This window comes from Podarcis erhardii, assembly GCF_964252035.2.
Source record: "Podarcis erhardii genome assembly, chromosome: 1".
NCBI lineage: Eukaryota > Metazoa > Chordata > Lepidosauria > Squamata > Lacertidae > Podarcis > Podarcis erhardii.
Window position 1 is genome coordinate 54,970,504 of NC_138497.1, and position 27,562 is coordinate 54,998,065.

At 39.9% G+C, this 27,562-nt stretch overlaps 1 protein-coding gene and 1 long non-coding RNA gene across 5 annotated transcripts in view; both read left to right on the forward strand.

The window, feature by feature from the left end:
* Positions 1 to 27,562, forward strand: part of LRRC4C (leucine rich repeat containing 4C) — a 614,780-nt gene that overhangs the window by 106,036 nt on the left and 481,182 nt on the right. The gene's annotated exons all lie outside the window — the stretch shown is intronic.
* LOC309335739 lies at positions 1,272 to 26,706 on the forward strand. Its single transcript, XR_014153691.1, has 3 exons — positions 1,272 to 1,340; positions 6,316 to 6,385; positions 26,561 to 26,706. It is a non-coding gene; the product is annotated as an uncharacterized lncRNA (long non-coding RNA).

The following is a 27,562-nucleotide window of genomic DNA, read 5'->3' on the forward strand; positions in this document are numbered from 1 at the left end:
AGACAACCACTTGCAAGTCTCTTGTGTTTTCAGCTGCTTCTTCTATGAAAACCCCAAATAGATAATTTTCTATTAGTCTTATTAACTGCATGCATTTTATTTGGTTTCTTCGAGAAATAATTTGTTATCTTGGCAATTTTGACATTTCCAATTATGTGTCTGCGGATGTTTCTGCAGGATTCACATCTTGGGACTTCAAGTCACTCTTTGCAGGGGATATAGATATATTTCCTCAAGGTCATACTTGCAGGGCAGCCTTCACTGACCTGATGCTCTCTGCATATCTTGCACAACTCACATCTGTCCAGGTCAGCATATTTGTCCTAGGGAGAGCAGCACCCAAACCAGGGCTGGATTTAGGTTTGATGAGGCCCTCGGCTACTGAAGGTAATGGGGCCCTTTATATGTCCAGCTGTCCTTTGTCAACAACAAATTGTCACTGTTTTTTGTGTTGAATATATGCTATATAGTGATTTATGGACCTAATATGTATCTAAAGCCATTTGCACATAACAAAACATGTATTTTATCAAAGTGATTGTTGAACTTATCTTATATTTTGGAAATGTACATCCAGGTTTTTTTTACTTTAATTTTTTTTGGGGGGGCCCAAGAGAGTGGGGCCCTAAGCTATAGCTTGTTTAGCTTATACATAAATACAGCACTGATCCAAACCACAATCTACTGTTGCTGGTTAAATAGGGTTGCTCATCATATGCGTCTGGTGTCAATGTTTGCATCATTTTTGCTGAAAGAAGATGTCTGAGTATGGATGTCAAATTACCCTTTTTGTAGGACTATCCACCCACAAAAGTAGGGAGGGAATTTTGACTGTTCTCATAGGGAAGAATCAGATTTCTAGGATGTGGGGGACAGATATTGTACCTTACATTACAGATGAAGTAGTAAGGGTGGGGTTTTTATTTCATTAACACTTTTTTGAAATCTCGCAACCACTGTTTGCAGCTGGCAGGATGCTGTGTCTCCACAGCCTTCTGAGTTCCTTCAGTCATGTTTCTCTTCCTGTGCCACTCAGATTCCCATGGAAAAGGTCCTCTATAGTATTGCTTCCTTAGTGATTGCCAAAGAAAAAGGAACACAGCCTCAGAAGTATCTCAGAAGGCTGTAAAGATGGGGAGTCCCACTTCATGGTGGGCAAGACTCTTTTTACACAGCCTTCTAAATTCCTTCTGGCTGTGTTCCTCATTCTGTGCCAGATCACCATGGAAATAACACTATATACCATTGTTACCATGGGAATCTGATTGGCACAGGAAGAGGAACACAGCCAGAAGGATTTCAGAAAACTGCAGAGTCTCATTGTCCACAATCAGCAGCCAGTGAGGCCTTGCTTTTAATGTGAAAAATGGGGGGGGGGGTAGCTTTCTGTTACCTTGTCTGTGAAGCTGAAATCCTCATAAATTACTTCTTCCCCATTCTAATTTTAGGGATTTTTTTTTCACCACTCCTTTTTCCTATGAATGCTCTGAACCAGTTCATCAAAAAATAGGGGTGGAAGTTCTAAGCAAGACACAATCTCTCTAACTTGCTCTCTAAGCAAGACACAATCTCTGAGAATAACATCAGAATAAACACACCTCGTTTCCTCCATTGCAGTTGCATAGTGTTAGTGTATCAAGATTTGTGCTAGTGGGAATGTTACCAATATTGCTAGTTTGATTGCAGTATGCATTATCTTTCAATGGGTCTTAATCCTAGGAATTTATGCCTAGGATTGAAACCTTAATTTAACAAAGATTTAAAGATTTTCCATAGGATCTAATAAATCATTGATGTGAGAGTAGAACTCTGAAACAGTGAAATTACACCACTATTAAAACTTGTTTGGGGGGTTACTTTCATAAAACTGGGATGGGGAACCTTTAACCGTCCATATATTGTTAGATTACATTCCCAACAATTCCTGACCATTGGCCATGGTGGTTAGGGCTGATGGGAGTCAATTGACATCTGAAGGGCCACAGCTTTCCAATACTTGTGTAAAGGCTGCATTTTTGTACTTTCTGTTCTATCCTGTAGACCCCAGTCCTGCTCCAGCAAGTAAAAATTGCAACCTCTTAATTTACCCTGTTTGTGTTATCTGAGGTAATAGGTTCCCCTACTTAGCAAGTTATCAGAGAAACCTAAAGCCTGAAAATACTTGAAAGTCAGAGATAATTCATGGTAATTTGAAGATTCTGGTGCTCTCTTTGTGTGATAACAGTCTGATCACATGGCATGTGAGTTTCCTTTACTGGCTAGCTTTATAGTCCTATGATGGGGCAGAGAGCTAACTTCAAATGGAGAAAATCCTGTGTAATAAGTGCAACTACTATATGAAAAAATATAGTCTGGAAATTCTATCAGATTTTCAGTCTATTAGATAGTAAGTGGTGAGCAGGGGAAGAATATTTCTTAATAATTGTTGACAGTCTCCTTCCCCTTGCAGTTTCGCAGTGGTCTGACCTGTCCTAAGCAAGAACCTTTGAGGCAGAGTCTCAGCACCTCTGACAGCTCCATGTGCACAGCTCCTTTTGACAACAGCTGAAGGATGGCTGAGGTCTTAAATTCCTCCAGCTACATTACCAGTTCTTAGTTCAAGCCCATGCCTGAAGAGTGTGACCTTTTAAAAGGGCAAGCCAATTCTCTTCTGTGGCTTTTTGCCTGTTGCTTGGAGCTCAGGGGAAGTCTTTGGTGGTGGCCCACATCTGAAGCCCACAGGTTCATGACCATCCTTTTGGAATGGAGAACCTGGTCCAATTTCTCAGACAGACCTGGACTTCACAGGCTGATCCACCTCTGTCTCTGAGCATTGGCTGTTGTTTGAGGCTAGGGCCATGACAAGGCACAATTTCAAATTTGCTGAAAGTGTGTGTGTGGAGGGGAATAATAATTAAGTAAAAATGGCATTTAGATCATAAATTAAATTAAATTATAATCTGTGTCAGTGAACAATTTTTTAGCAGGGTAGTGACCCAGGGAGTAGGTAGTTAGTGCATTTCTTCCATAAGCAATTACAATAGAACATAGGGAGCCGCCTTATACTGTGTCGCACCAATGTTCCATCAACTTCAGCATTGTCTCCCAGCCCTACCTGCAACCTTCTGCATACATAACAGTTGCTCCACCACTGAGCTATGACTGTTCCCTGTCAATTTGTATGCAATTTGTCACATTTGCATCTTCCCTTTTTCTTAATCTATGTACTGTGTGTGTACACTCACAAACACACACACATTACTAGATTGGTAAAACATTCACAAGCCTTGATTGCATATAGATAACTATCTGTACTGGCTTTAATATTATTAAGTTTGTTAACAAATGTAGCTATCACAATTGAAACATTACTCAGCATGTCACACACATTTATCTTTTTATTGCAAGGGATTACTAATACATTTCATTCAAAAATGTAACAAAGGAAGTCTATTTTTAATATAAAAATGTATATTTGCTTCATCAATCTTCTTTTAAGAATATGCAAGTCAATTTGAGTGTGCTTGCTGCTTTATATAGCTAAAAATATCTTTTCTTTTTAATATTGCTCATTTTATATTTTTCTGGAGTGTACAGGGTGTTAGGGGAGAGGTAGTACCTCTGGTGGGGGTACATATAATGCTCCTTCTGGGGTCATACCCCAGGAAACAGCTAAACCAAGTGAGGGTCTCAAATCTTTGGTGAGTTAGGGACTTCCCCTGCATACAAAGACAGGCTCTGGTGGATTGAGCAGACAATTCCAATAGTGGAGCATGTGCACATACTGTAGAGGGAAGTGAGGGGAAGATGGGGCTCATCTACCTGGGAAGGTAGTCCATCTAAGAGAATGAAAACTTTGGTCTTTAACCCCTGCTGCCTTGTGGGAGACTAAAAGGCTAAGGAGTAAACCCTACACAAATCCAGAGTAGAGTCCATAAGAGGGTTGGATGGCATCTTGTACACCTCTTTCCTGCAACCCCTGAAGCCAAGCTGGTGACAAACGTATTACTCTGCTTTCCTTGGACCACATCAGCAAGGCCGTGTGTGTGTGTGTGTGTGTGTGTGTGTGTGTGTGTGTCTTGTCTTGTGGGCAGCCCATGACCCCCATACACACTACCCTGGTTTGCGCCCTGGGAGGTCACTTTGGTGCTGATAACACAGTAGTTTGACTTCACTCCTGGAGGCTCACTCCATTGTCTTTCAAGACAGGGGATACCAACTATTTTTTTACCCAATATATAGCAGTTAGACCTCTTGACATGTCAGTTTCTTTCTGCCCAGTGAATATGTCTCCTCTAGAATACCAGAAAGAGTGGTGTAAATTCCTACAATGCTTTCATTCTGAGGACTGGTATGCAGGGGAAGCCAGTAACAACTGTGACAGCCCAAACTCATACTACTATATTGAAGACCTAGGATACCTTAAGAGCTGGTGTGGGGTAGTAGAACTGCCTTCCTGATGCCAGCATTATTGCATATTACCTGGAAAAGGCAGGGCTGGGAGGTGATGAGGTCGGGTCCATGCAGATAGTTGCACCTGTGGAGCCAGCCTCAGGCTCCTGCCAGCGCATCTACACAACCTTGGCCTTGTTGCAGGTAATTTGCAGCAACACCAATGTTGGGAAAGCAGGTTTGCTCCACCTGCCAGCCATTAATGGCTATGAGACAGGCTTGTGACATATTTGTAACTTGCCCAAGGCACTTCTGGCAGGATGGCAAGTCAGTGATTGTCTAAGACTACCGATTTCTCTGTTTCAGAGGAAAGAAGTTTAAGAATGGGAAGTGACAAGGCTCTAAACTGGCTGACACCCCCAGATCTCTGTTCGTTGGAATTAACTAACACTAGGCTCACTTTTATGCTTGGTGACTGACTGCTCAAAGACCCAGGGTACTATAATCATTAAACCAGAAATCTTTAGCATGTTGAACCCATTAGATCAGGATCACATCATACAGATGGCTACATCACTCCTGCACTTACTTCAACAGGCCTACTCATACTAAGGTTTGCAGCAACCTTAGTCATGCATCATGTCAATGATGCAAGGAAGGCTGTTGAATAATCTGTTCTGAGGGATTACAAAAGATGCACCCCAGCAGCATCTCCCTAAATTAATATAATTTTATCAGACTATGTTAAGTATCCTAGCAGATTATTAATGGGGTTATTGACACAAAAGTGATTGCTAATTGAGTTCTATACAGAACATTTGCTACTTTCTTTCTCTAAGTTATTTATACACTGCTTAATTACCAAAGTTCCATACACCTTTGAGGTTTTTGTTTTTGTTTTAAAGTAAACTTTCCAGTAAAATATTGTGCTTGTGCTGATCTGAAATTCATTTCAGGCTTTGGACAAATGTGTTAGTTCTGATAACAGCACTGCTGGAAGACGACTCCACAGCTGATGTCCTCTGTGTCATATAAAACAATATATTTTTAAAGTCCCATCTGTGTCCTTTTCTATGGCTCACAAGCTTAGTTGGGGAAAGCTGTTGGAAGTAAACAAAGTGAGCTGTTTCAATAGGCTGACTAATGATCCCCACTCCACAATGACCCAGTATCTCAACATTTGGAGTATGCCTTTGCTCTGAACAGGAAAATGAATGCATGCAGAAGTCCAGGAGTTCAAAGGCCAATGGATTAGCCTAATCTCAATACGCCTCAATTTGTCTAAACCCTTGATTTATTGCCTTTCATGAAAAGGTCAGAATCAGCTAGGCTTCTCATTGTGGTCCAGCTCTCTGTTCCTGAGCACTTTCAAGCTTCTTTGGTGTAAGCTCCAGCCACAGTGGGCTTATTTTATCAAATGACTGTGACTATTTAAAAATGAGTTATACTCTGTGGAGTGCTCTGACAATGTGGGTAATAAGTAGAGGAAGCTTTTGAAGGTTAAAGGGAAATGTTTGGGGAAAGTTAATCTGGTTAGCAGGGGACAAAGAGCCATCTGCAGCATGCTCTGTTCATAGGAAAGATAGCCAAATATTTTTTCCCCATCAGAGCCTTTCTAGAGGATCATTTTATAGCACAATTAATGCGCACTTTCTGCACACTGTTGGGGGAGATCAAGTTATCTTTTCAGAAGGTAGAAGTGCTTCTGTTTATTGTCTTTCTCAGCACTCACAGTACTTTATCTTTCCTGAGCTGGGAAACCATCAAAAGCAATTGTTAGTGCTGTATAGAACAAGCTTGTGCAAACGTAATGAACAGTATGTCCAGTAAGTAGTCTTTGACACCACAAATGATGAGTGGCACAACCACCATTACTATGTTTCTTTTTTGCTTCCTTTTTTTACTACTTAGAGATTGACATTTTCCCCTATTGTATCTTTACAGCTTTTTTAAAAACAAAGCTGTGAAACTGAGCAAGGCTGTCTCCCAATCTGTGGAAGTACCCTACCAGCTGGTGAGCTGTTCCTGCATCCCATTTCTCTATTTTATACATTCTTCAAAGTCTACTTGCTCCTCTGCTTCAGTTCTGAAGCACACAGTAGCCACAGTCCAACACATGTGCTTGGCATCTGAAGCCTGTTGAAATCAGCTGTTTTAAACATGCCCAATGTTATTTTGGATCGTAACTCAAAAACGTCAGCTACAGTTATGGTTAACCTTCACAACACACAGCCATCCCTACTTTCTCTTTCTCCATATCACCATATCTATGCCTTGCCCAGGACAGTTACGCTCATCCAATATGTGGGGTACACAGTAACACACCACTTATTTGAAATAGGATTATTTTGAATGTAGCTCTAAAGAAAGAAGCCTCAGTCCAAAACAGAGTTATATTTATGGTTTAAGCATGCCTAACTATTGCAGTGGATTTTGCTCAAAATGTGAGATTTTGAATTATTTCAATTCTTTGATAATCATATTTATTTGTGGCTGGAGTTATTTTCAAGGTAATTCGCACAGTTAAACCAGTAGCAATGGGAAGGTTGTTGGTTAGTAGGACAAATTTGTGAACTTTGGTTTTCCAAGTTTCTCATATTTACAGTCTTGTTCATTCTCCACTTCTACACATCAATTTGTGATTTCTTTTTTTAAAAAGTCAACGTGAAAATTCATTGTTGTTTTAGTATGGATTCCTCCTAATATATACCATTTTGATCAGTTTTCTGAATAAACACATTTTTGTGACCCATTCTCCCCACATATAATGCATTTGTGTATGTTATTTTCACTAATACATGCATTTTATACAAATATTAGTCTAATCTATGCCTTTTATAGGCATTACTTTGCTGCAAACTGCATTGCAAAATTCAGAAACGTGTACATTTTAAAGAATGTCTGTCTTCCAGTTCACATATTGTTTCAAGAAGTGTGAATTTGGTAGACTCACCATTAAATCTGTATCCAGACAAGAATTCTGAGGAACTCAGTACTTGACAGAATATTTAATTTTATGAAATAAATAAAATAAACAAATATTTCCTTTCCAAAGCTTTGAGATTCTATGGGAATGCTGCGGAACGATAGTATAAATCCCTCCCCCCAAAAGCATTGGTGTAATTCTGCTGGAAATCTCTCTCTCTCTCTCTCTCTCTCTCTTACACACACACACACACACACACACACACACCCACTGCCACCACTACCACAGCCCACATTTTTGCACATATTCACTAATGCACTGTTGCCTATTATTATTAATAATAATTATTATTATAATAATATTTATGTGTGTACTTTTCTTGAATATACACATTATGCATGGTTTCTGGTTATGGAAGGTTGGCTTTCAAACCACTTCTATGCTTTGTTCCATATATTCTTTCAGGTTGTATGGAGTGGTTAAGTTCTCATTAAAATGATAGCAGACTGGATTTCTGCCCCATCCCTACTGGCAAAAACAAATGTAAAGAGGGAGATTCTAACAGCTCGGTATTTTTCTAATTCTGTCGCCCCAACCTCAGTTATTGCCTCTGTATTCTTCAATACTTCTGTCCTTTGGGAAGCTGGACAAATTTGCTATCACTGAGCGGTGAGTCAGCCAAAGTTAAGTATTCCCTAACATTTTCTAAAACACTTCAGGTTCCAAAATTTGGATCCCGAAACCCTTAAGGGGCTGGTACCAATGTTAGGTATATTTCAAATAGGATGAAACAGTAATTCTAAATGAATAACATAAATTAATAAAAAAATGTACTGCAGCAGAAGCTTTTTATACTATTTGGGGTAGCTTTCTTATTCTACAAAGCCATTTAAAATTTTCATTGCCTCCCTATGTGACTAATTATTTTTTATTTCCCTGGCTGAAGCCCAGTGTAGTGTACCCATTCAAAGTCTATGTGAAGTAACTAAAGTATGCTTTGCAAACTTCTTTGTAATGTTAAACTTCTGGCAAAGGGACTTTAAAATACCTTTCGGGTGCTTTGCAGGTGCCTGTTTAATATGCAAAAATGTTGACTTGCTTAGGTCTGTATATATTTATTTAGAGCATCATTCTGCCAATGTAAGCCCCTTTGCTTTGGCATGCGCTTTGTTATCTCTTGTCAAAGTTAAGAGGATTTAGTGGTGCTTTCTCTAGATCACACCTCCATTCATTCATTTATTCATTCACTCATTCATGTAAAGTAATTATAATACCTAGCACTGTGTAAATTAAAATAGCATGCAGAGTTTTTTAGTTTCCACTTACATTGCACCAATGCCACCCTGGACAGGGCGATATATAAATATTTTAAATAAATAATGAAAGTCCAGCTGGATTCAGGCAAAGGCTTATCTAGTCCAGCATTTCATTCCCCACAATGGCCAACCAGATGTCTGTAGTAAACTCACATAAAGACAATAATACTCTCTCTGCATTGCTGTCCAGAGACAGGTATTGTCTGCCCTCTCATCTTGGAAGTCATGTATAAAGCAGGGTGGGGAACCTCTGACCCATGCACCTGATGCTTGGAGTTTGCATACACCCGTGCATGACACTTTGCAAGCCCCTGACAATCAGCTGATGCCATGTTTGCACAGCCCTGTGGCTTTGCCATGTGGTTTGATTTCAAACCACATGGGCAAAATATCATTGTGACATACATCTGTTTCTTGACAGCGGGTCTAAGGCCATACATCCTGGTTTTCCTAGACATATACGGGATTCCACTCCTGAAAATGGCATCCGGAAGGAATTTTTGAAACTTGGCAAAATGTCCATGGAAACCCGGGCACATTGTAACAGGGGTGATTTATTGCTGAAATCATTAATTCTTTCACAGCCGCCTCGCTCCCCAGTGCCCTCCAGTGTTGCACTCTCTCTCCCCCCTCCCCCTTCCTCCCCTTCCTCCCCTCCCTCCCTCCCTCCCTCCCTCCCTCCCTCCCTCCTCCTCTCTCTTTCTCAGTGCAGGGCTGCTCACACAGCCCCTTCGCCACCTTCCCAGGTGCCAGCAACCCTAAGGGAAGTGGTGAGCGACAGAGGTGAGCGATGGTGTGTCCAGGTTTTTGCTCTTTGGAATATTGCGACCCTACAGTCAGTCACCCCATCCACCTTTCCCATTTGGCCCTAGTGTGTGGGGAGATAGATTGATGTTTCCTCTCTTGGTATAAGCCATCCTGACTAGTAGCTATCCCTCCATCTAAATTGGTGGCAGTCACTACATATTGTGGAAGTACCACCACATCCCATAGAAGCAAATATAATACTGCATAACTGTGCACTTTGTGAAGAAATACTTCTTTTGTGTTGAACATCTCACCCTTCTGCTTTATAGGATGACTCTAAGGTTATTAGCCACATAGCAAATGGAAGTAAATATCTAAAGCATATACCTGCCGTGTATACAGCTGAGGCAAGATGTGATCTAAGGACTGTCTGCGTACTTGCTCTTTCCCTCTTTAAGACAAAGCTCGTTAATAAGGTTTACATTGGAAGACAAACAAAAGTAATGACAACCTAATGAAATTATTTCAAACAAATAAATCCATACAGCTGAATTGCATGAACTGGGCACCATCATATGTGATCTGAAACATAGAAGGAGATCTGCCCACTATCTCCATTCTCCTCAGCAAAAGAAAGTTTACAAGCATAAGGTGTGGAGGGTGTCGGCGTGGGTAGGAGCATCATAAGCATATGTCTGAGGGGAGGAATTACTCAAGGGCAATTTATTTGTTTTGATTCGTGGGGATGTGGTTGGGGAACATGCAGTAGAATTAGGAAATAGCTTTATATGAAGTCAGGCCATTGGTTCATTTAGTTCAGTATTGTTGACACTAGGGTAGAGACCATCAGGCCTAGGAGCCACATGCTGCCCCTCTGGCCTCTCTATGTACCCTCAGACCTCTCCCCAGGCCACACTCATCATTGGCCTTGTGCTGCACCCTCTTTGAGTGCTTTTATCAGGCTGGAATGTTTCATTGGACTCTGATAATACTTATTGGTTGGGTGGAGGATGGAGCTGTGTGTGTGTGTACAGAAACCTTTGGCTTTTGTGTGTCTAGAATATAGCCTACTGTACAATCATCCGTTGCTCCACCCACCTGTCTCTGGCACCACCCACCACTTGCATGTTGTTCCAGGGAGGTTCCCCATCAAGAAATGCATCCTTTAGGCTGAAAATGGTTTCCTATCCTTGGTCTACACCATCAGTAACTCTTTTGGGGTTTCAGATGGTAGAGGAGTCTATCTCAATGCTTCCAGGAGACACTGGTGATTGAACCTCAGCCTACAACAGTTTAAATTTGCATTAGGTTTCACTCATATTTTTTCCAGGGATGAAAGTTCCTTCACAATGGTCGTGCCAAGGGCGGATTTAGGTTTGATGAGGCCCTAAGCTACTGAAGGTAATGCGGCCTTTTATATGTCTAGCTGTCCTTTGTCAACAACAAATTGTCACTGTTTTTTGTGTTGAATATATGCTATGTGGTAATTTATGGACCTAATAGGTATCTAAAGCCATTTGCACATAACAAATAGGAGCCTACACAACACAAAACACTGTTGCTTTATGTAGGTTTCATTTTATTTGTTTTTTATCTTAAATTCAGGAAATGTACATCCAGGTTTTTTTCCTTTAAATTTTTTTGGGGCCCCCAAGAGAGTGGGGCCCTAAGCTATAGCTTGTTTAGCTTATACATAAATCCGGCACTGGTTCGTGCTGTAGCATGTATCCCTTAAGCTGTTGTGGTAGTATGTGAGACCTTGCTGTAAGAAAATTCTGAAGCAGAGGAGCTTGATCTTTGATAGTATTTTCTGATCTGAAAGGAAGGAGGTGAAGGCACATGGCAGCATGTTGTAGAAAATTGGGATTTCCTAATGAAAAAAGCATCAAAGGAAAATATCCATCACTGTTGACTAGGGTAATATAGGTAAGTCATATAACATTTAAAGAAACCTGCTGAATTGTGAGCAGTGACATTTCAGTCATAATAACAGACTTCCTTAAACTAAGTTAATATATTTTAAGCTTGTTCTGTCTTGAGACTTAATAAAACCAGGGTGCTGAGTGATTGCCCAATTGTAAAGACATTGGTTCACGTTTTAAACAATGTCAGGTTTAATTTAGCTGCTATATTAATTTGTGTGTGTGTTTTTAAGGAAAGAAAACAAAATAGGAATTGTTATGTAAGACGTTTTTTCAGCAATCTTGCAACTGCTGTATTGATGTTCACAAGTACTGCACAGGTTCATAGACATATGAGATGTTAGGCAATTTGCACTGTGTTTGGTTTGCTTTCAGGTCTATAGCCCCAGAATATTGTGTATTGTTGTGGGAAGTCTTGCATTGCTAGGCCTGCTTTAATCTTAGTTGCCCACATGCTAGCCCCACCCCCCACCCCATTATCCAGTTAATTTTAGCAAGTGACTTCATATGACATTGGCCTTGACAATAATCGGATGCGATATTTTATAGATAGCTGAGCATTCAGGTAGATTTTGACTATGCTGTTTAGTTTTGTGGTACCTTCCCCATCACAATATCTCTGCTGGTATCCTTTCATTTGATGGTCCCAGGTTTACTTTTCCCAACATCTGAAATGAAGGCACAAGGCAATAAGTATGGCTAAATGATGGCAACAATATTATCTATCTTCTTAGAGAACCTGCAGCATTTAAAGAGTAATTTAATCATGGCTACCAGCAGACATATTTAAGAAGACTTTCCCTGAGCCGTGATCTAGTCATTTATCAAATATTAACTGGACATCTGTAAAAATGGTTTATTTGTATTTTATATAAAATGTGTTTAATTTCTTTCATTGCACACCACTATGATGGCTCAAGACTGTGAGGTGGTTTATAAATTTGTAAAATAAATAATAAAATCAGCCCTGAGGAGGGAAAATTTCCAAAATGAACAACACCATCCTGACTCAAGCCTCCGACACCCATATTTTGCCTACCACCACCAATAAGACGGCTTACTCATTGCTAGGGGCCTACCCTACCAGACTGGCACAAGATATGTATCACTGTTGTTATTATTATTATCAATAATAATGTTAATAATACCAGCTGGTGAGATCTAGCCTGGCATATTCCATTGCTAGCCAAACTTCAAGTGATATGTTGCCATGGGAACTAAATAGTGACTTGCTTCTTGGTGCCAAATATTTATTGAATTGTTCTGAATAGTAAGAATAATCAGAGAAGTGGGCAGATGAACCCCTCTCAACAAAGGTAGGTTGTAATCCAGTTCTGTGTCTAAAAGAAAAGAAGTCTGAGGAAGGAAACTGCAGTTTGAGGTAGTTTGAAGCAGAGACCGAGAACTGAAGTTTTTGGTCTCTAGATGCATCTTAGGAAGTTACCTGCTTCCTAGAAATCTAATGTGGGATCAATGGATTTTGACCTATCTGTTGGAGTGCTTAAACTCCATCTATGCACAATCTGCACTCAGGGAATTGGGATGTGTGTAGCTATATCTATCTAACATCTATGTAGTTAAATGGCCATTCCCCTGCAATACCTCTCTTTTGGGAGCCTTTCCTGACACAGCCATGCACAAACCTTAACATCTAGCAGTTCTACTCTTCACTTTTCAAATCTGCATCCACTCACATCATCCAGGTCAAAGCCTTTGCTAGTGGTGGATAAGGAAGCTGTTGAGGTTCCTCTCAGTTGGGGCATATTCTGTTTCTCCTTTAATTTTTTTATAATGCTAGATACTTGTGTTTCCCACCCCTCTCTTCTTTAGTTTCCTCCCCTTCAGGGTCCATGCCAAATTGGCAAAGTGCAGACTTCCTCTGAATGTGATGCTATGGTTGTTCCCTGTCTAGTGAACAGGGAGTTCTTATGCAAGGAAGTGCAGCTGGAATCCAACCCCCCACTGTCCCCTCTAGGAGTGGAGAGTGGTCTCTCTCTGATACATTTGCATGTTGCAGAACCATGGAGTGCAATGAGAACACTGGCTCTTGCCAACAGAAGAGTCCTCTGTGTTCCAGTAGTGTACCACAGCCAACCTCAAGAGCCTGTATATAGCATTAGTGCTTGATTAACTGAAATTCCTCCCCGCTGCACATTTTCTGTAAAGCAGTTACTCACCTCCTTTAGCTGAAAGGCTGTGTGACATACCACAGTGGCATGGTTTCACTGTTCCCGTTTGATTTACTTCAGCACTTAATTGAAATGAAACCTAGTGAAAACCCTGGGTTTTTTTTAAATAGTAACTTTATTATTTCCCCTCCCTTTCCTTTAAAGAAACAAAAGCACAACTTTTACTGTTGCTTCTGAGGCAATTAAGATAATTAAGCCATTTGAGAACTAACAACCAAGTGACCATAGAACCTCTAATTATTTTTAGGGGAAAATGCAATAAAATGGCACAATTGGTAATTTGAATTTTAACGTCCCTTCCCTGCATTTGGAGAATGAAAGAATGTGTTGCTATTAAATCTGTGCCTTTTAAAAGATGTTTTTCTAAGCAAAAGAGAAAATTAAGCAAATGGATTATAATTTGCCCCCAGATGGATTAGTCTTTTTAACATTTTCAAAGAGTTGGTGCCTTTCACTTGGAAATACCCAAGCATATGCACTGCACTCTTATATTTATCATATGGAAACAAATCCCATTGATTTCAGTGGGATTTGCGTAGGCCTTGCATTTGGGGTGCTAGCTGTATAAACCGATGAGACCCTTGCTGTTGAGGAATAGATTCATCGACATTGTTTCCGTGTTTTTAGTGAAAGCTGTTTATTCCTCTCACATGTGAAAGATTCCCTATTTCAAAAAGCCTACAGAAACGTGGGCACGACAATTTTGCCATAAACACACACTAGAATTAGAGGGGGGATACCTGCACTTGAAGTGTAGCAGAAGTGTGCTGAGTTCTGGGGACTGCTGGGGAAGGGAGGGGCTTTGAAATGAACAGATCCTGCCCCTTTCTCACCTTGCCCATCCTAGTGAGTAAATGAATGAAAATTGGTCATCCTTTTTGCTTCTCTCTCTCTGTGTGTTTCGCTTAACGAAAGGGTGAAATAGCTGTGATAATGAGGCATTAACTGAACCTGGCCATCTCTTTGTCTGCCTCCTGTACCACCATTAGCTTGAAGGCTTCCATTCAGGAATTTGAACAGCAACTTTATTTGCATGTGTTGAACTTTACATGATCTGAAGTATTTCCTGAGATGAGGCCAGTATGAGGTTTGCGCCAGGTCCAGGCAAGATTCAAGATGGAGAATCTCATGTCGTATTTAAGTTATGTCTATCTTATACTCATGCCATGATCTACAGAGATAAACCATATCATAAGTTCAGATTCACACACATGCAATTAAGAATATACCTATCCACAATTGTTTAACTTTTATTATGACAGCCCTTTAAATTTCCTGGTCAAAGAACAGTCATAAAATTACATACCACAAACAAAAATACCTTAGTATTTGTACTAGAAACTTGTATCTTTTTCAGAACTTACCGTTAATGATTCTGGATAATAATTGGTCCATGGTGAGGATCCATACTCTTCACATAGTCTGTTAATAGTAGTTGATGCTGGGTAGAATCCCAATTGGATCATTGAGAGGAATCTAGAAAGATGTTTTTAATATACATACAAATGTCCAACATGAAGAGGATATTGTAGCAGACATTGCATTTAACTTCAAGAAAATGATTTCATATTGAGAACATGGAAATTGCATTAAGAGTTGAGACATCATTTCCCCACTCTTGTTGCTAACAGTTTCAAAAAGAGATCCTTGCTCCTCTTATTCAACAGATGTGGAATAATATAGCAATGGATATCCTCTTTTTCATTAGCAAGTGAAGAAAAGCTTTGCTTTTGAAAGTTTGTTATAATGACATTTCCTGAAACAGAAATGCTATTTCATCTCCACTAAATACATTGAAAACCTTTGTGATGCCAAATACTTATAAGATTCAACTAACATAACCTTCAATGGACACCATATATCTGAAGTGTTAATTGTTGCATCTTGTTGGAAGTCAGAAATAGACACTGCTGGGAACAGAGGTCAAATGTGATCATGTTTTATTTCATTCCCATTGTAAGTTTCTTTACTAATTGCGAGTTGTCCTAAAATAGGCTATTTTTGTTATTCTGTCTCTTAAAGATACTTGATTGTCCCCTTATGCTGCCGGTACAAACTCCTTCCATTTATTTGAATGGAAGTGTCATTTATGAAAGTACTAAAGCTTGTCAGAAGATGTACAGGTCCTAAGGGAGCAGAATATATGTCAGTTATTACTTACACCAGTATAAAATTTTGAACTGAGTGAGATTAAATCTCCTTGAGGAACAACTGTCATTCACTTCTGAGGTATATATTGGATGAAGCTTCGGATATTAGTTCAAGTGTTGATATATCATTTTCAGTTGAGATGCTGGTTCTTTCAGTAATGGCTACCGGTTACATTTACTAGGGGTCTGCATTGACTCTTGTGTGTATCCTGAACTGGGGTGATTTGGGTTGTAATATTATGTTCTAGAGGGGGCTTGTGCTATTAATAAGGCATCACAGGATGGATCAGGGACTTTCTAAGCTTCAGAGTTGTTTTGTGGGCTTCAATTTTGCAAAAGGTCAAATGAATAAGAATGAGTGAATATTTCAATTCTGGTTTCTCCTTATTTTATTTTATTCATTCCTAGCAAAGAGAATAAATACTGATCCAATGGGAGAACCACTCCAACTATCTTTCTGAAATGTGGCAGGTTTCGGCCCTTCAGAAGGAGTGACCATGCTTAAAATTTGCATCCAGTTCTGGCCAACTCCCCCTCCCAGACTTTTCTGCTTAATTCATTTTTCAGAGTTTCTTTGTCTGCAAATTTAATCCACATATATGAAAAGGAAGTGCGGAGATATAGCCATTCTATCATGAATGGGGACAAAACAGAGTTATTTAACAGGTAAGATGTGAACCAAAATAATGAATTAAATTGGAGCAACACAGAGCAGATCTGAAACAAACTGGGATGCTTCCAAATGCTACAGATGCAAGGTGACTTTTGTGGCCATTGCACAATATTTCATGTATTTTCTGTCACTTGAATGCAGCTACTTCTATTTGTTAACCTGAGTTTTCTGAAGAATGATTGTGAATGGGGAACAATAAGTTTATTTTATACCAAGTGACTCAGAACTCAAATTACAGACTAATGCAAAGGGAGTGCAGTGTGACTCAGAAACAGATTATTAGGGTTTTTTTAAATGCACAGATACAAGATGAATATTGGTGTCCACACGCATCCCAAGTAATAATGAAGGCCTTTGACCTAAACTGTCTTACTGCCAACTTTCCCCCCTCATGTTGCAGAGATCCCCATTGTCTTATTTGCAAAACTAACATTTTTCACCCCCTGTTTGACTTATTTACTTTGTATTTTCACAGGGTTGAGTCTATTGCATTGCCTTTTTAATACAGTTTTCTTTGGCATCTCTGTAATCCTGCCCTCCTTATCAAACAACTTTTATCATTACCGTATAGTACTTTTAAAAACAGGATATATTTTGGAAACCTTTTTAGTTTCATTTTCTCTCAGTAAGTCCATCTTCTCATTCCCTCATTCTTGTCTTTGTTTAAGTCCCACTCAAGTTACTCCTTATTTGAAGATCACGTAGGATAGTAGGAAGTATGCAGATTAAAACCTCCTGTCTGCTCAAAAGCTTTTAGCTATCCCCACTATTGGTATATTCCTAACTCCATTTTCCCCTAAATGTCTGCTTAAATTGAAACTTTCTTCATCAAACACAGATGTGATACATGATGGTTCACTGGCTAGGATTTGTATATGCCCATCCCAAATTGCTGGATAGATATTTGTTAGATAGCTCTGTCCACTATGGGTAATTTCACCAAAGGTGCACTCCTCCATTGTCTCCCAAGACAGACAGATACGAATCCAGCAACAATGGACATCTGTAAAACGTTTTGAATATTTGGTTTAACTGAAGATTCCTTCATAAGTCTTAAAAGTTTTTCTTTCTCCTAAATCCAATGTATCAGCAACAGTAAAACATTCACTCTGTAGTAACTTTCTATATCCAGAATACCGAATTTTCCCTTCCTACTTCCTAAGCAACCCTTGCCTTTTTATTTTAATCTATTAGCCTTTGCCAGTTGTGTAGAAAATAAATACCCTACCTAGAATTACATTTGAATGCAACAATATCATCAGGTGGTCCTAAGACTGCTAGCTAAGGTCACAATAGTTCCTCTTTCTGAGGATGAAATTCCACAGGTGAAATTGCAAAATCTTAAGGGGAAATATATCATGCTTACTGATAAAAGTGAACACTATCAACCTATAAAAGTGCTGGGATGAGCAAGCCATGTGTGAGTGCTCAGTGGAGCAGAGTCTAAGTTGGTGAACTAAAATCCCTCCTTGTACTCTTCTTGTCTTTCCACCTGGCTTGGCTGACCATTGCTAGATACAAATCTCACCAAGAGCTTCTGATGAGATCACTGCCCATCCTGAAAACTGATATTTTCACTGTGTTAGTTTTGTTACCATAGAAACCTATTTTTCTGACATAACTGACTAACTAAACATGGTTAGTTAATTCTGAAGGGATTGGAATTGGAACGACTGGTCCAGTTTTTAAAGATATTTTTTTCCAAGCCCTGAAATCAAGGAAAAACAGAACTCAGATCAAGATAAAGATAATATATTTGAATAAGCAAAGAAGGTTGTCTGTTACTTGCCAATTTTACCTGGCATTTATTTCAAAGATGGGAAAAAATGGATGTATTGCAAGAATGAATGGAGACAGCTGATTATGATGGGCACTGTATATTGGTAATACATTATATAGAATGTTGTATGGAGCATCGAGACATATAACTAAATATGTTTCTCTTCATTGATTTGCAATGGCTTTCCTGAAACATCATTTCCTAATTCACATGCTTTTTGTTGTCTTTTGTATGTACTGAAAAAGCTCTGCAAATAAGCATTCACAAAGAAATGAGGTTGTAGCAGAGTTAATGAAAAATACAACATATCTGATCAATCTAACTCTTCTTAGCAAGATTTTGATTAGAGCATATTTTAACAAGTATGACAGAGAAAAGATTGTGGAAGGATTAAATTAATTTAATAAATGAAATATGAGACTTGTAAGGAGGGGAGAGTGCTTACTATTTAATCTCATATCATAGCTATTAAATGCCACAGCAAGATTCCCCATCCTTACAGCCCAAGACTATGTACATAGACTTGGAAATACATTCCACTGATCTTTATTGGGAACATGGGAATCGCTTTAATTACTCTTGCATTCCTCTAGTATGCTGGTGTTGTAACAACTCTATTTCTCCATAATATCTGAATCAGGAGAGGCTGTGAAAGCTCCAGATTGGTGTCTGAATGCAGTGGTGGACTGGATGAGAGTCAACAAACCCTCTGAATCCTAGGCAGATGGAAGCTCTTGGGGTGGGTGGTTCTGAGAGACTGACACGTTACCCAATTTGGATGAGGTTACACTCCCTCTGAAAGTGCAAGTCTATTTAGCCCCAAAAATGGAAACAAGAAAAAATACCAACGAAAGAAGAGTGGCAGATGAAGATGATGGACTTTGCGGAATTGGCGAAGCTGACCAGAAAAATCCGAAACCAATGTGATCAAGCTTTCCAAAAAGACTGGAGTAAATTTATATAATACTTGAAGGACTATTGTAAACAATTAACAACACTAGCAGGGTTGTAAGAAGACTTGTAATGATAATTGTCACTACCGTTTTATTTTTATTTTAAAACTGTGAGATTCTGAATGAGTGAAACGTAGAATGGAAAATGTATAAATGCTATGATATACAAATGAATTTTGAAAACCATGAGGTGGGAGGGAGGGAAATCAACAGGCTCATATGAACAAAAGAAGTAAAGTGGATAACAAAGATCTGTTATAAATATTATAAAATGGAAAATTAATTTTAAAAATTATAAAAAGAAGAAGACACAAGTGTATAGCTTGAGGGTATTACTAGATTAAGTTCTGTCACTTTGAAGCCCAAGTGTCATTTGTGGCTAGGCCTTTTACCAGGCCTGTCTGCTTTGCTAGCTGTAGCCATTCCTAGACAGCGATAGCCTGACCACTGTCATCCATGCATTGATAACCTTGAGGCTGCCAAATTTCAGAAGAATATCCTCAGTAATTTTTCTGCATGGACAACCTTTACAGTTCTGGGGTGCTTGATAAAGATTCACTTAATCACTCCTGTTGCTTTATATAGAGACTTTTATGAAAACAGGCATATGTGTGAGAGAAATACATGAGTAAGACACCTGTCAAATTAAGTCTGGTGTCACCTTTAGAGTTGTAAGTGAAAGAAATTTTTCCCCATCCCTGTGCATTTCTGGGCAACAATTTTAGCATTAAAATGGCGTACATTGCCCCTAGAAAAATAATCTGCGAGTTGCCAGAAGAATGGGGAGGGGAGGTAGAGAGTTATGGGGAGAGGAGGTGGAGAGTTATGGTTTATGGCTTGTGCTCTGCTCAGTTGGCACAAAAACTCACAGAAATAAGTGCAATGTGGGCATGTGGCACAGAGGCAGAGGGAACTGGATGTTCAGCATGATCCAAACAAACACCACTAGCAGAACTAGCAAAGACCACAGAACACTCAAGAACAATGTGACACATCATCTCAACATCCCTCCCCAAAGCACTATGATTACAGAACTCTGATAAAATCATTGCCTCTGATTAGAAGCTCAACCTATCACCAAAACCTCTCTCCCCACCCAGGCTCATACACCAAGCTTGAGAACAATTCCTCTGCCTCCTCTTCTTGCTCCTCCTCCTCCTCCTCCTCCTCCATTTTGCAAGCATTGCAAGCGCAGAAGGTCCCAGATGTGGTGTAGTGGTTAAGAGCGGTAGACTCGTAATCTGGTGAACCGGGTTCGCGTCTCCGCTCCTCCACATTCAGCTGTTGGGTGGCCTTGGGCCAATCACACTTCTTTGAAGTCTCTCAGCCTCACTCACCTCACAGAGTGTTTGTTGTGGGGGAGGAAGGGAAAGGAGAATGTTAGCCGCTTTGAGACTCCTAAAGGGGAGTGATAAAGCGGAATATCAAATCCAAACTCCTCTTCTTCTTCTAAATTCTCCAGGTAGAACTTAGAATGTCTCCTGCCTGAAATCCTGAAGAGCCAGTGCCGGTTAGTGTAGTAGACAATGCTGAGCTCCATGGACCAATGACCTAAGCTGTATATGCAGCTTCCCATGTTCTTATGTACATAAGAACCATATTCTTATATTTGCTAAGGATGCTGAGCCAAAACAGAGACAAAACAAAGTTATAGGTAACTGACCTTTGAAGACCACATTGATAAGAGAGCTGCCCATATTTTATAGACTAGAACTTGAACAGAAAAGTGCAAGTGGCTTTTGCCTCCATCAGTTCAACTGCCCTTCCCTGGCGAAAAGCGTCACAAATCTTTTGAAAAGCAAAAATGATTTGTACTCTTATGGAGGGTTAGCTTGGTAACTGCCACTAGGTGTCACACTGACATCATTTATTGAGGGTCAGGCCAAGGAATTTTAGAAATACCGAGTGGGGGATGCGATCTGTGTTGGAAGGTTCATTTCTCACTATTTTTCTTTGTTTCCATTGCAATTCATCCAAACAGGCTGACTTTGCAGGCTGTCATCACAGCGGGATAGGTGCCGCAGGTCCAGATTTCTGTTTGTTTTGCTTCTTGTGATCAGCTGTATTTAATACTGTATGGCAACTTGTGAAAGTTCAGAATATTTGGGTTCACATACAGGGCTCAGTAATTGTCCTCTAGAAATTGCCTTTTTTCCATTTAGAAAAAGAGACAGATTCCAAAGGAAAATGAAGCTGTGCTCGAAATATATGGGGGGATAAAAATGAATGATGTCTTTATTTGCTTGAGAGGCATATATCTGAAAAAATTTAAAGCACAGCAGACTCTGAAGCTTGTCAAGCTGGAAAACAATGTAAACAGGTTAGAAAAACACACCTGTTTTGTATATTATTTCAGAAGCTGAACATTAGGGGGGGTGTATGTGTGTGTGTGCGCGCGCTCATGTTTGTGTGTGTGTGTGTATTCCTTCCTCTGTCTTAGGTATAGCAAATGCATTTTCTCTGTCTATTGGGTCAAGATGCTTAGTTTTCCTCAATTAAATTATAGTCCATTAAAATAACCTAAAACTACTGGCTGCATCTAAATTTTTCTATGGTCGTTTTTTCCTCTTTCTTTCTTTCTTTCTTTCTTTCTTTCTTTCTTTCTTTTTTGCCAAATGGGCTGCTTCTGAAGAAACAAAACAGTTTTCTCAACCATCCACTATTTTTATTTTATTCTTACTCTGATTGCATTTTGCTTTCTCAGCACCATTATTTCCTTGACTGGTTGGGATTTTCATGTGGTTAATCAGGGGTTGTGGGGTGAATGGGATCATCTTAATCTGCTGTGTAGCCAATCAAGTCTTGCTGTTTGCCAATATCAAGCAAAACAAGCAATGCCATTTTAATCAAATTCCCCTTCAGCTTCCTGCACTACCTCCTGTGTTGTTCTAGAAGGTTCTCCACCCCCTGGAGCAGCTTTTTGGGGAGAGTATAGAGTATTTTATAGTGCAACTGATGTGCAAAGAGGCTGAGCCATATTGCTTGAGAGCCTTTCAACTAGAAATGCCAATATGTCAAAGGGTTTAGCTCAGGAATAGAACAGTTGCTTTGCATGCAAAATAAATAAATTAATTAAATTAAATTAAAAAATACCCAAGGTCCTCAGTCAATCAATCTCTGGCATCTTCGGGTCAGACATCTGCTTGTCATTGTAGACAATACTGGGCAAGATGGACCCAATGATAAGATGGTTTCATTGTAACTTTGGCATGCCAAGCATGTGTTCTGTCACAAAACCATGATCTTCCCTTCCTTATACCTTCACTGTGAAGTACTTGACCCACAGCACTTGCCAAAATTAATAGGTAGATTAATTTATTGTGAAAGGAACTCCATGCGACTAAAGTGGATCAGCCCTGTGTGCCTCTTCCTGGTTCCACCCTCAAGACCACTAGGCACCAAACAAAGATCTGAAGAAGGACCCAGCGTATTTATGGGTTCTGATTGTGTGGACAAGTTTGCAGGAATGAAGTTGACTTCCCAGTCAGCCCTTCACTCAACATATGGAGGTTGGGAAGAAGAATACACACAAGCCACTCCAATTCCCCAACCATTTCTACTTCTGCTAACTGTAGGTGGCCATGAATTTGCCCTACCTAAATCATTTATATTATTTTATTTTACAGTCATACCTTGGATTCTGAATGCCGTGGTACTTGGATGTTTCGGCTCCCGAATGCCGCAAACCTAGAAGTGAGTGTTCTGGTTTGTGAACGTTCTTTGTAGCCCGGACGTCTGACGGGGCTTCTGATTGGCTGCAGGAGCTTCCTGCAGCCAATCAGAAGCCACACTTTGGTTTCCAAAAGTTTTGGAAGTCAAATGGACTTCCAGAATGGATTCCGTTCGACTTCCAAGGTATGACTGTATTTGTAAACTTAGAACTGTATTGAGCTAAAATTAAAACTTAAAAAAAACTAAATAACATACTCTAGTTCCATTCTGTAATTCTCTGCAGCTGGATTTTTAAAATTTATTTATTTATTAGTCAGTATCCAAATAGATTAAATCCGTCAAAAAAAGTATGAGGAAAAAAGGGGAGACTGGAGGAAAACCACACTGTCCTTTCATTCTCCTTGTGCCACTGTAAGGTATAGGAGCAGCTTGTCCATCCTAATAACATTTGATATTAGCGGCATGCTGAAGAGACTTATTTGAAATGTTTAAAAGTCAGGTCTCTCTGCCAGGATTCAAATGGTCAGCAACAACAATTGCAGCTCTGAACCTAAGTGTGGGAATGCGGGAGAAGGGATTTCAGAGAGACAGCTGTCAAATGAGATTATATTATTAGAAATGCAACTCTCTGCCTGTCAATTACAGCACATTTTATGGTCTATAGGAAATGCAGCTGATTATTAACGAGAATGCTAGGTTAATAGTGTTTGCTGAGACTTATTAATCAGGAAACCTGGGAATGCGCAGATAAGGAAACTGAGCATGGGGGGGGGACACACTGATTTAATAGACAAGGGGAAACACTGCTGTTATAATACATCAAGGCTGGAAAGGGTTTAGTCTTATAGAGCATTCCTATGCATGTCTGCTTAAAAGTAAGCTCCACTGAATTTCATGGGACTTGGTGTGTATAAGATTGCAACCTAAAGAACCTGAGGAAATGTTGGCTACAAAAATTTAGCAAAATATGGGTATCCAGTGGCTTAAAAATATCCAAAGCAATGAAGTGAATCATTATAAGATATGATACAAGTATCCCTTGACATATTGCAGAGGTCAGTGCTAAATATTTTTATCCTGAACACAGTCATTAATTTATTCTCAAGAATAGCAAACCTTCTTTTTAAAGGTATATATCAGTTTTATTCTCAGTTCTCTTTTTCCACGTAATGATGAGAAGATAAGTAACCTTTGCGAGCTCTACTGTTTCAACAACGTTTGCTACCTTCTCCAGTTCCTTTGGAGACTAATGGTTCATTGGTCTTTGGTTTGACATTAATAATACCTTGCTTTATAGGAACATTTTTTTCTTTACTTGTCCAGCACAGAGACTGAAAGTTATAGATCATAATGACTTAGCAGCTAAAAGAAAGAAGCAAGTGATCTATAAATTTGAGATACCACCTAGCAACGTGTGAAACTCTCTGAATAAATGTTGTTAGCATTGTCCCAGCAATATTTTGCCTTTCCTTGATGTTCTTTCACTGTTACTCTTCTGAAGGCCCCTTCACCCTGCCAAACGCTACCAAATATTTTTAGCAATCTTCAGTTCCCCACCCCTATTGTAATAAGACATCATCAATGCCCCTGTGGTTTTCTGTTTCTTTCCTTTCACTGCCTCCATAAGACACTTCCAAGAGAAGGTTTAATTAAAGAATATACCCAGGTATCTAAATGAGCAAGTTTGTTCCATGGCCTGCTGATCCAAGCACCATCTATACCTACTGTAGGACTGTGCTTGCAAAAAATCACAATCTTGGTCTTAGACTAATTTATAAATAGTTCAGTCCCCCCACCAGGTAAAGTAATCATTAGTATCATGAACCAGACAAACTTTCCATGCAAAAAACCCCTATATGCATGGCTATAGATGCTCATGTTCTAAAGTTTATTTTAAATATGTGTTTTCCTAAGCAATTTAAAAGGGTTGTCATTGTTGATTCTGCCAACTGAAGTGAAGTGCAACTCATTGCAATCTAAAGGGAGCAGGAGAAACTTCCAAGACCTTTAACTTCAGCATCCAAAATTGCTCAATGCCACCATTGTGTCAGAATTCCTGCTCCATGATTGCAGTCATGCGATTGTTGTCTATCACATGACGGTGTATGTTTTGACTTCACAAAGTGGGAAGTGATGGAGACCGGATGTTCCGTGAAGTGGGACTGTTGTCCTTTGTTCTTTCTCTTTGCTGTCTGATGCTAGAGAGAGAGGGAGCCATGTTGCAGTGCTCCGTGTATGTTTATATGTAAATAAAATAGATTAGCCAAAATGCTGGGTTGCTGAGTTCTGTTATGCAAGCTGCGAAGACTCTGCAGATCCCTAAGTGTGCCGTTGTCTCTTGGCATAGGTTGCTGTGATGTTCAGGCTGAAGAAAGTTTTTGAAGCTCCAGAACGATCAACCAGGAGGGAGAGAACATGCCAGTCGGGCATGTGTCTCTGCCAGGGTCCTACTCTAGTGTAGGATGAGCTCCTGACACATTGGACCTGCTCCACCTGTACACTTATAAATGATAATAGCATGAGTTTCTAAAGGAAAATTAGCCTGAAAGGCAGACCTGAAAAACCATGTTACTGGGGAAGAATGCAAAAAGCGAGTGCAGTCACCAGCGCAATATTCCTTCCACAGTCCCCCACGCCCATTGTACGCCGCTGCTGCCACCCTCCGACCCTTGCTGCAATGCAGGGGCTGAAGCCAGCCATTCCAGTTTCCGACTTGGGACTCAGCTACACAGGTCAATTCATAACATTAAAATGTGTAATTAAAAATGTGACACAAGATGGCGCTGTAGAGCAGAATCCAAAGTCCATGGCATATCCCCCCCCCAGTAGCATTTTTTTCCATAGCATTTTTTATATCTGTATAGATCCAACCTTGGATTCATTGTGCAAAGTAACTGTATAAAGGTAAAGGGGTAAAGGGACCCCTGACCATTAGGTCCAGTCGTGACCGACTCTGGGGTTGCGGCGCTCATCTCACTTTATTGGCCGAGGGAGCCAGCGTACAGCTTCCGGGTCATGTGGCCAGCATGACTAAGCCGCTTCTGGCAAACCAGAGCAGTGCACGGAAATGCCGTTTACCTTCCCACCGGAGTGGTACCTGTTTATCTACTTGCACTTTGATGTGCTTTTGAACTAGGTTGGCAGGAGCAGGGACCGAGCAATGGGAGCTCACCCCGTCGCAGGGATTTGAACCGCTGACCTTCTGATTGGCAAGCCCTAGGCTCTGTGGTTTAACCCACAGCGCCACCTGCCCTGGGGACCTTGACACTCAAATATTGTCCCCCATTCACAAAATGTAGCACACAGGAGAAGAGAAATGAAACCTCCTCCCACTTTAACTTGCTTGTGCTTCATTCTTTTTTAAATGCAGTTTTTCCAACTCCTGCACTGAACTCACAAAGCGGGAGGGTTGCTTACAGTGACAGTGTGCAGCAAGGTCATAAAAGGAGTGGGCGGGGGCTTACTTACTCCTCAACACTTCATTTCTGTGCTAAATAGACCACCCCACCCCCCAACTCTCTGAATGAGGCAGCCATGTGTTTAACAAACATGAGAGGGACCTGAATATCTGGTTTGGCCGAAGATTCTTGCTTTTAGTTTTTATAGGCCATTTCCAAACACAGCCTTCACCTGATAGTCAGATCTAATATCAGACAAATGCTTTCAGTATTAAAAGTTTGTTTGATTGTTCAGCTGTAAAATGGGGAAGGCGCTAGAAGCCTTATATTATCACTGAGCTGTAAAATGAAAATATTGCACCAATTTACAGATCAGCTAACAAAGGTCATGTGTATGAAGTTGCTTTATTCCCCCCCACCCCCTAAAATCCATTATTCCGTTTGTTGTTTTCTTCTTACATAGATCCTGAACTTGAAAAGAGCAGAGAGAGAAATGTTGGCAGCCAAATTGAGCACCAGTTCGCTGACTCTCTTTAAAATCTTACTTTAATACGCTTGACCGAAGTGCAACCTCTATTCCCTTCCATTTTAATGTGAGTTCCTGCTATTGTAAGCAACCCAGAATTAAATGTTTAATCTAAAAACACTGTTTCTTTTACATAATAAATGTCGCTGTATAATGTTAGACTACTCATTAGCAAATGTGCTGCATGCCTGACATCACAGAATCAGTTGAGAAGCAGGCATGAAACCATTTTAAATTATTTAAAGCTTCCCATTTATGGATAGAAGGACAACTTCAATTACAAAAATAATGCTTCTTAAAATAGAATTTATTTCTCTTTACAACAATCTGAGATGTGCTGTGATACGAACGCTTTTATCAAAACAAAACAAAAATCATTGAAGCCAATGAAGCGTTTACAAAACTCCATTGAGATGGATTCTAACTTAGAATTAGAATTTGGAGCCTGATTACAAGGTTACATTAGAAGCCTTCAGAAAACAGTATATTAATGATGACATTAAAGTCATTACTTGAAAGTTCTCAAGCTCTTTTAGGACAAAGCTGAACATTGAGTTTTCATCCATTGGTTAAAGATGGGGGGATCTATAGCATAGATTTAAGGGAGGCTGCAATCCTATGGTCCCTGAGAATGTATTTCATTAGATAATTTACAAAACAGGACACCTTCATCTGCCCCAACTGCAGCAAAACATGTCTCTCCTGTACTGATCTCTAAAGCCACAACAGGCACTGTAACTCTCCAACAGTTTGTCTTTACTCCCAATGGCACACTCTTACACTGTCTCTCAAGACATACAGATGCCAACAACAAGGAGATGTCTATATGGTTGCCACCGAGTGGCCCACAGGCAAAAGTGTTTATTTAGAAAAGCTAAAATTGTATTTTCACCAGATTTGTGCTTTTGGGAGAGTTTCCAAGATGGATGCCAGACTGAG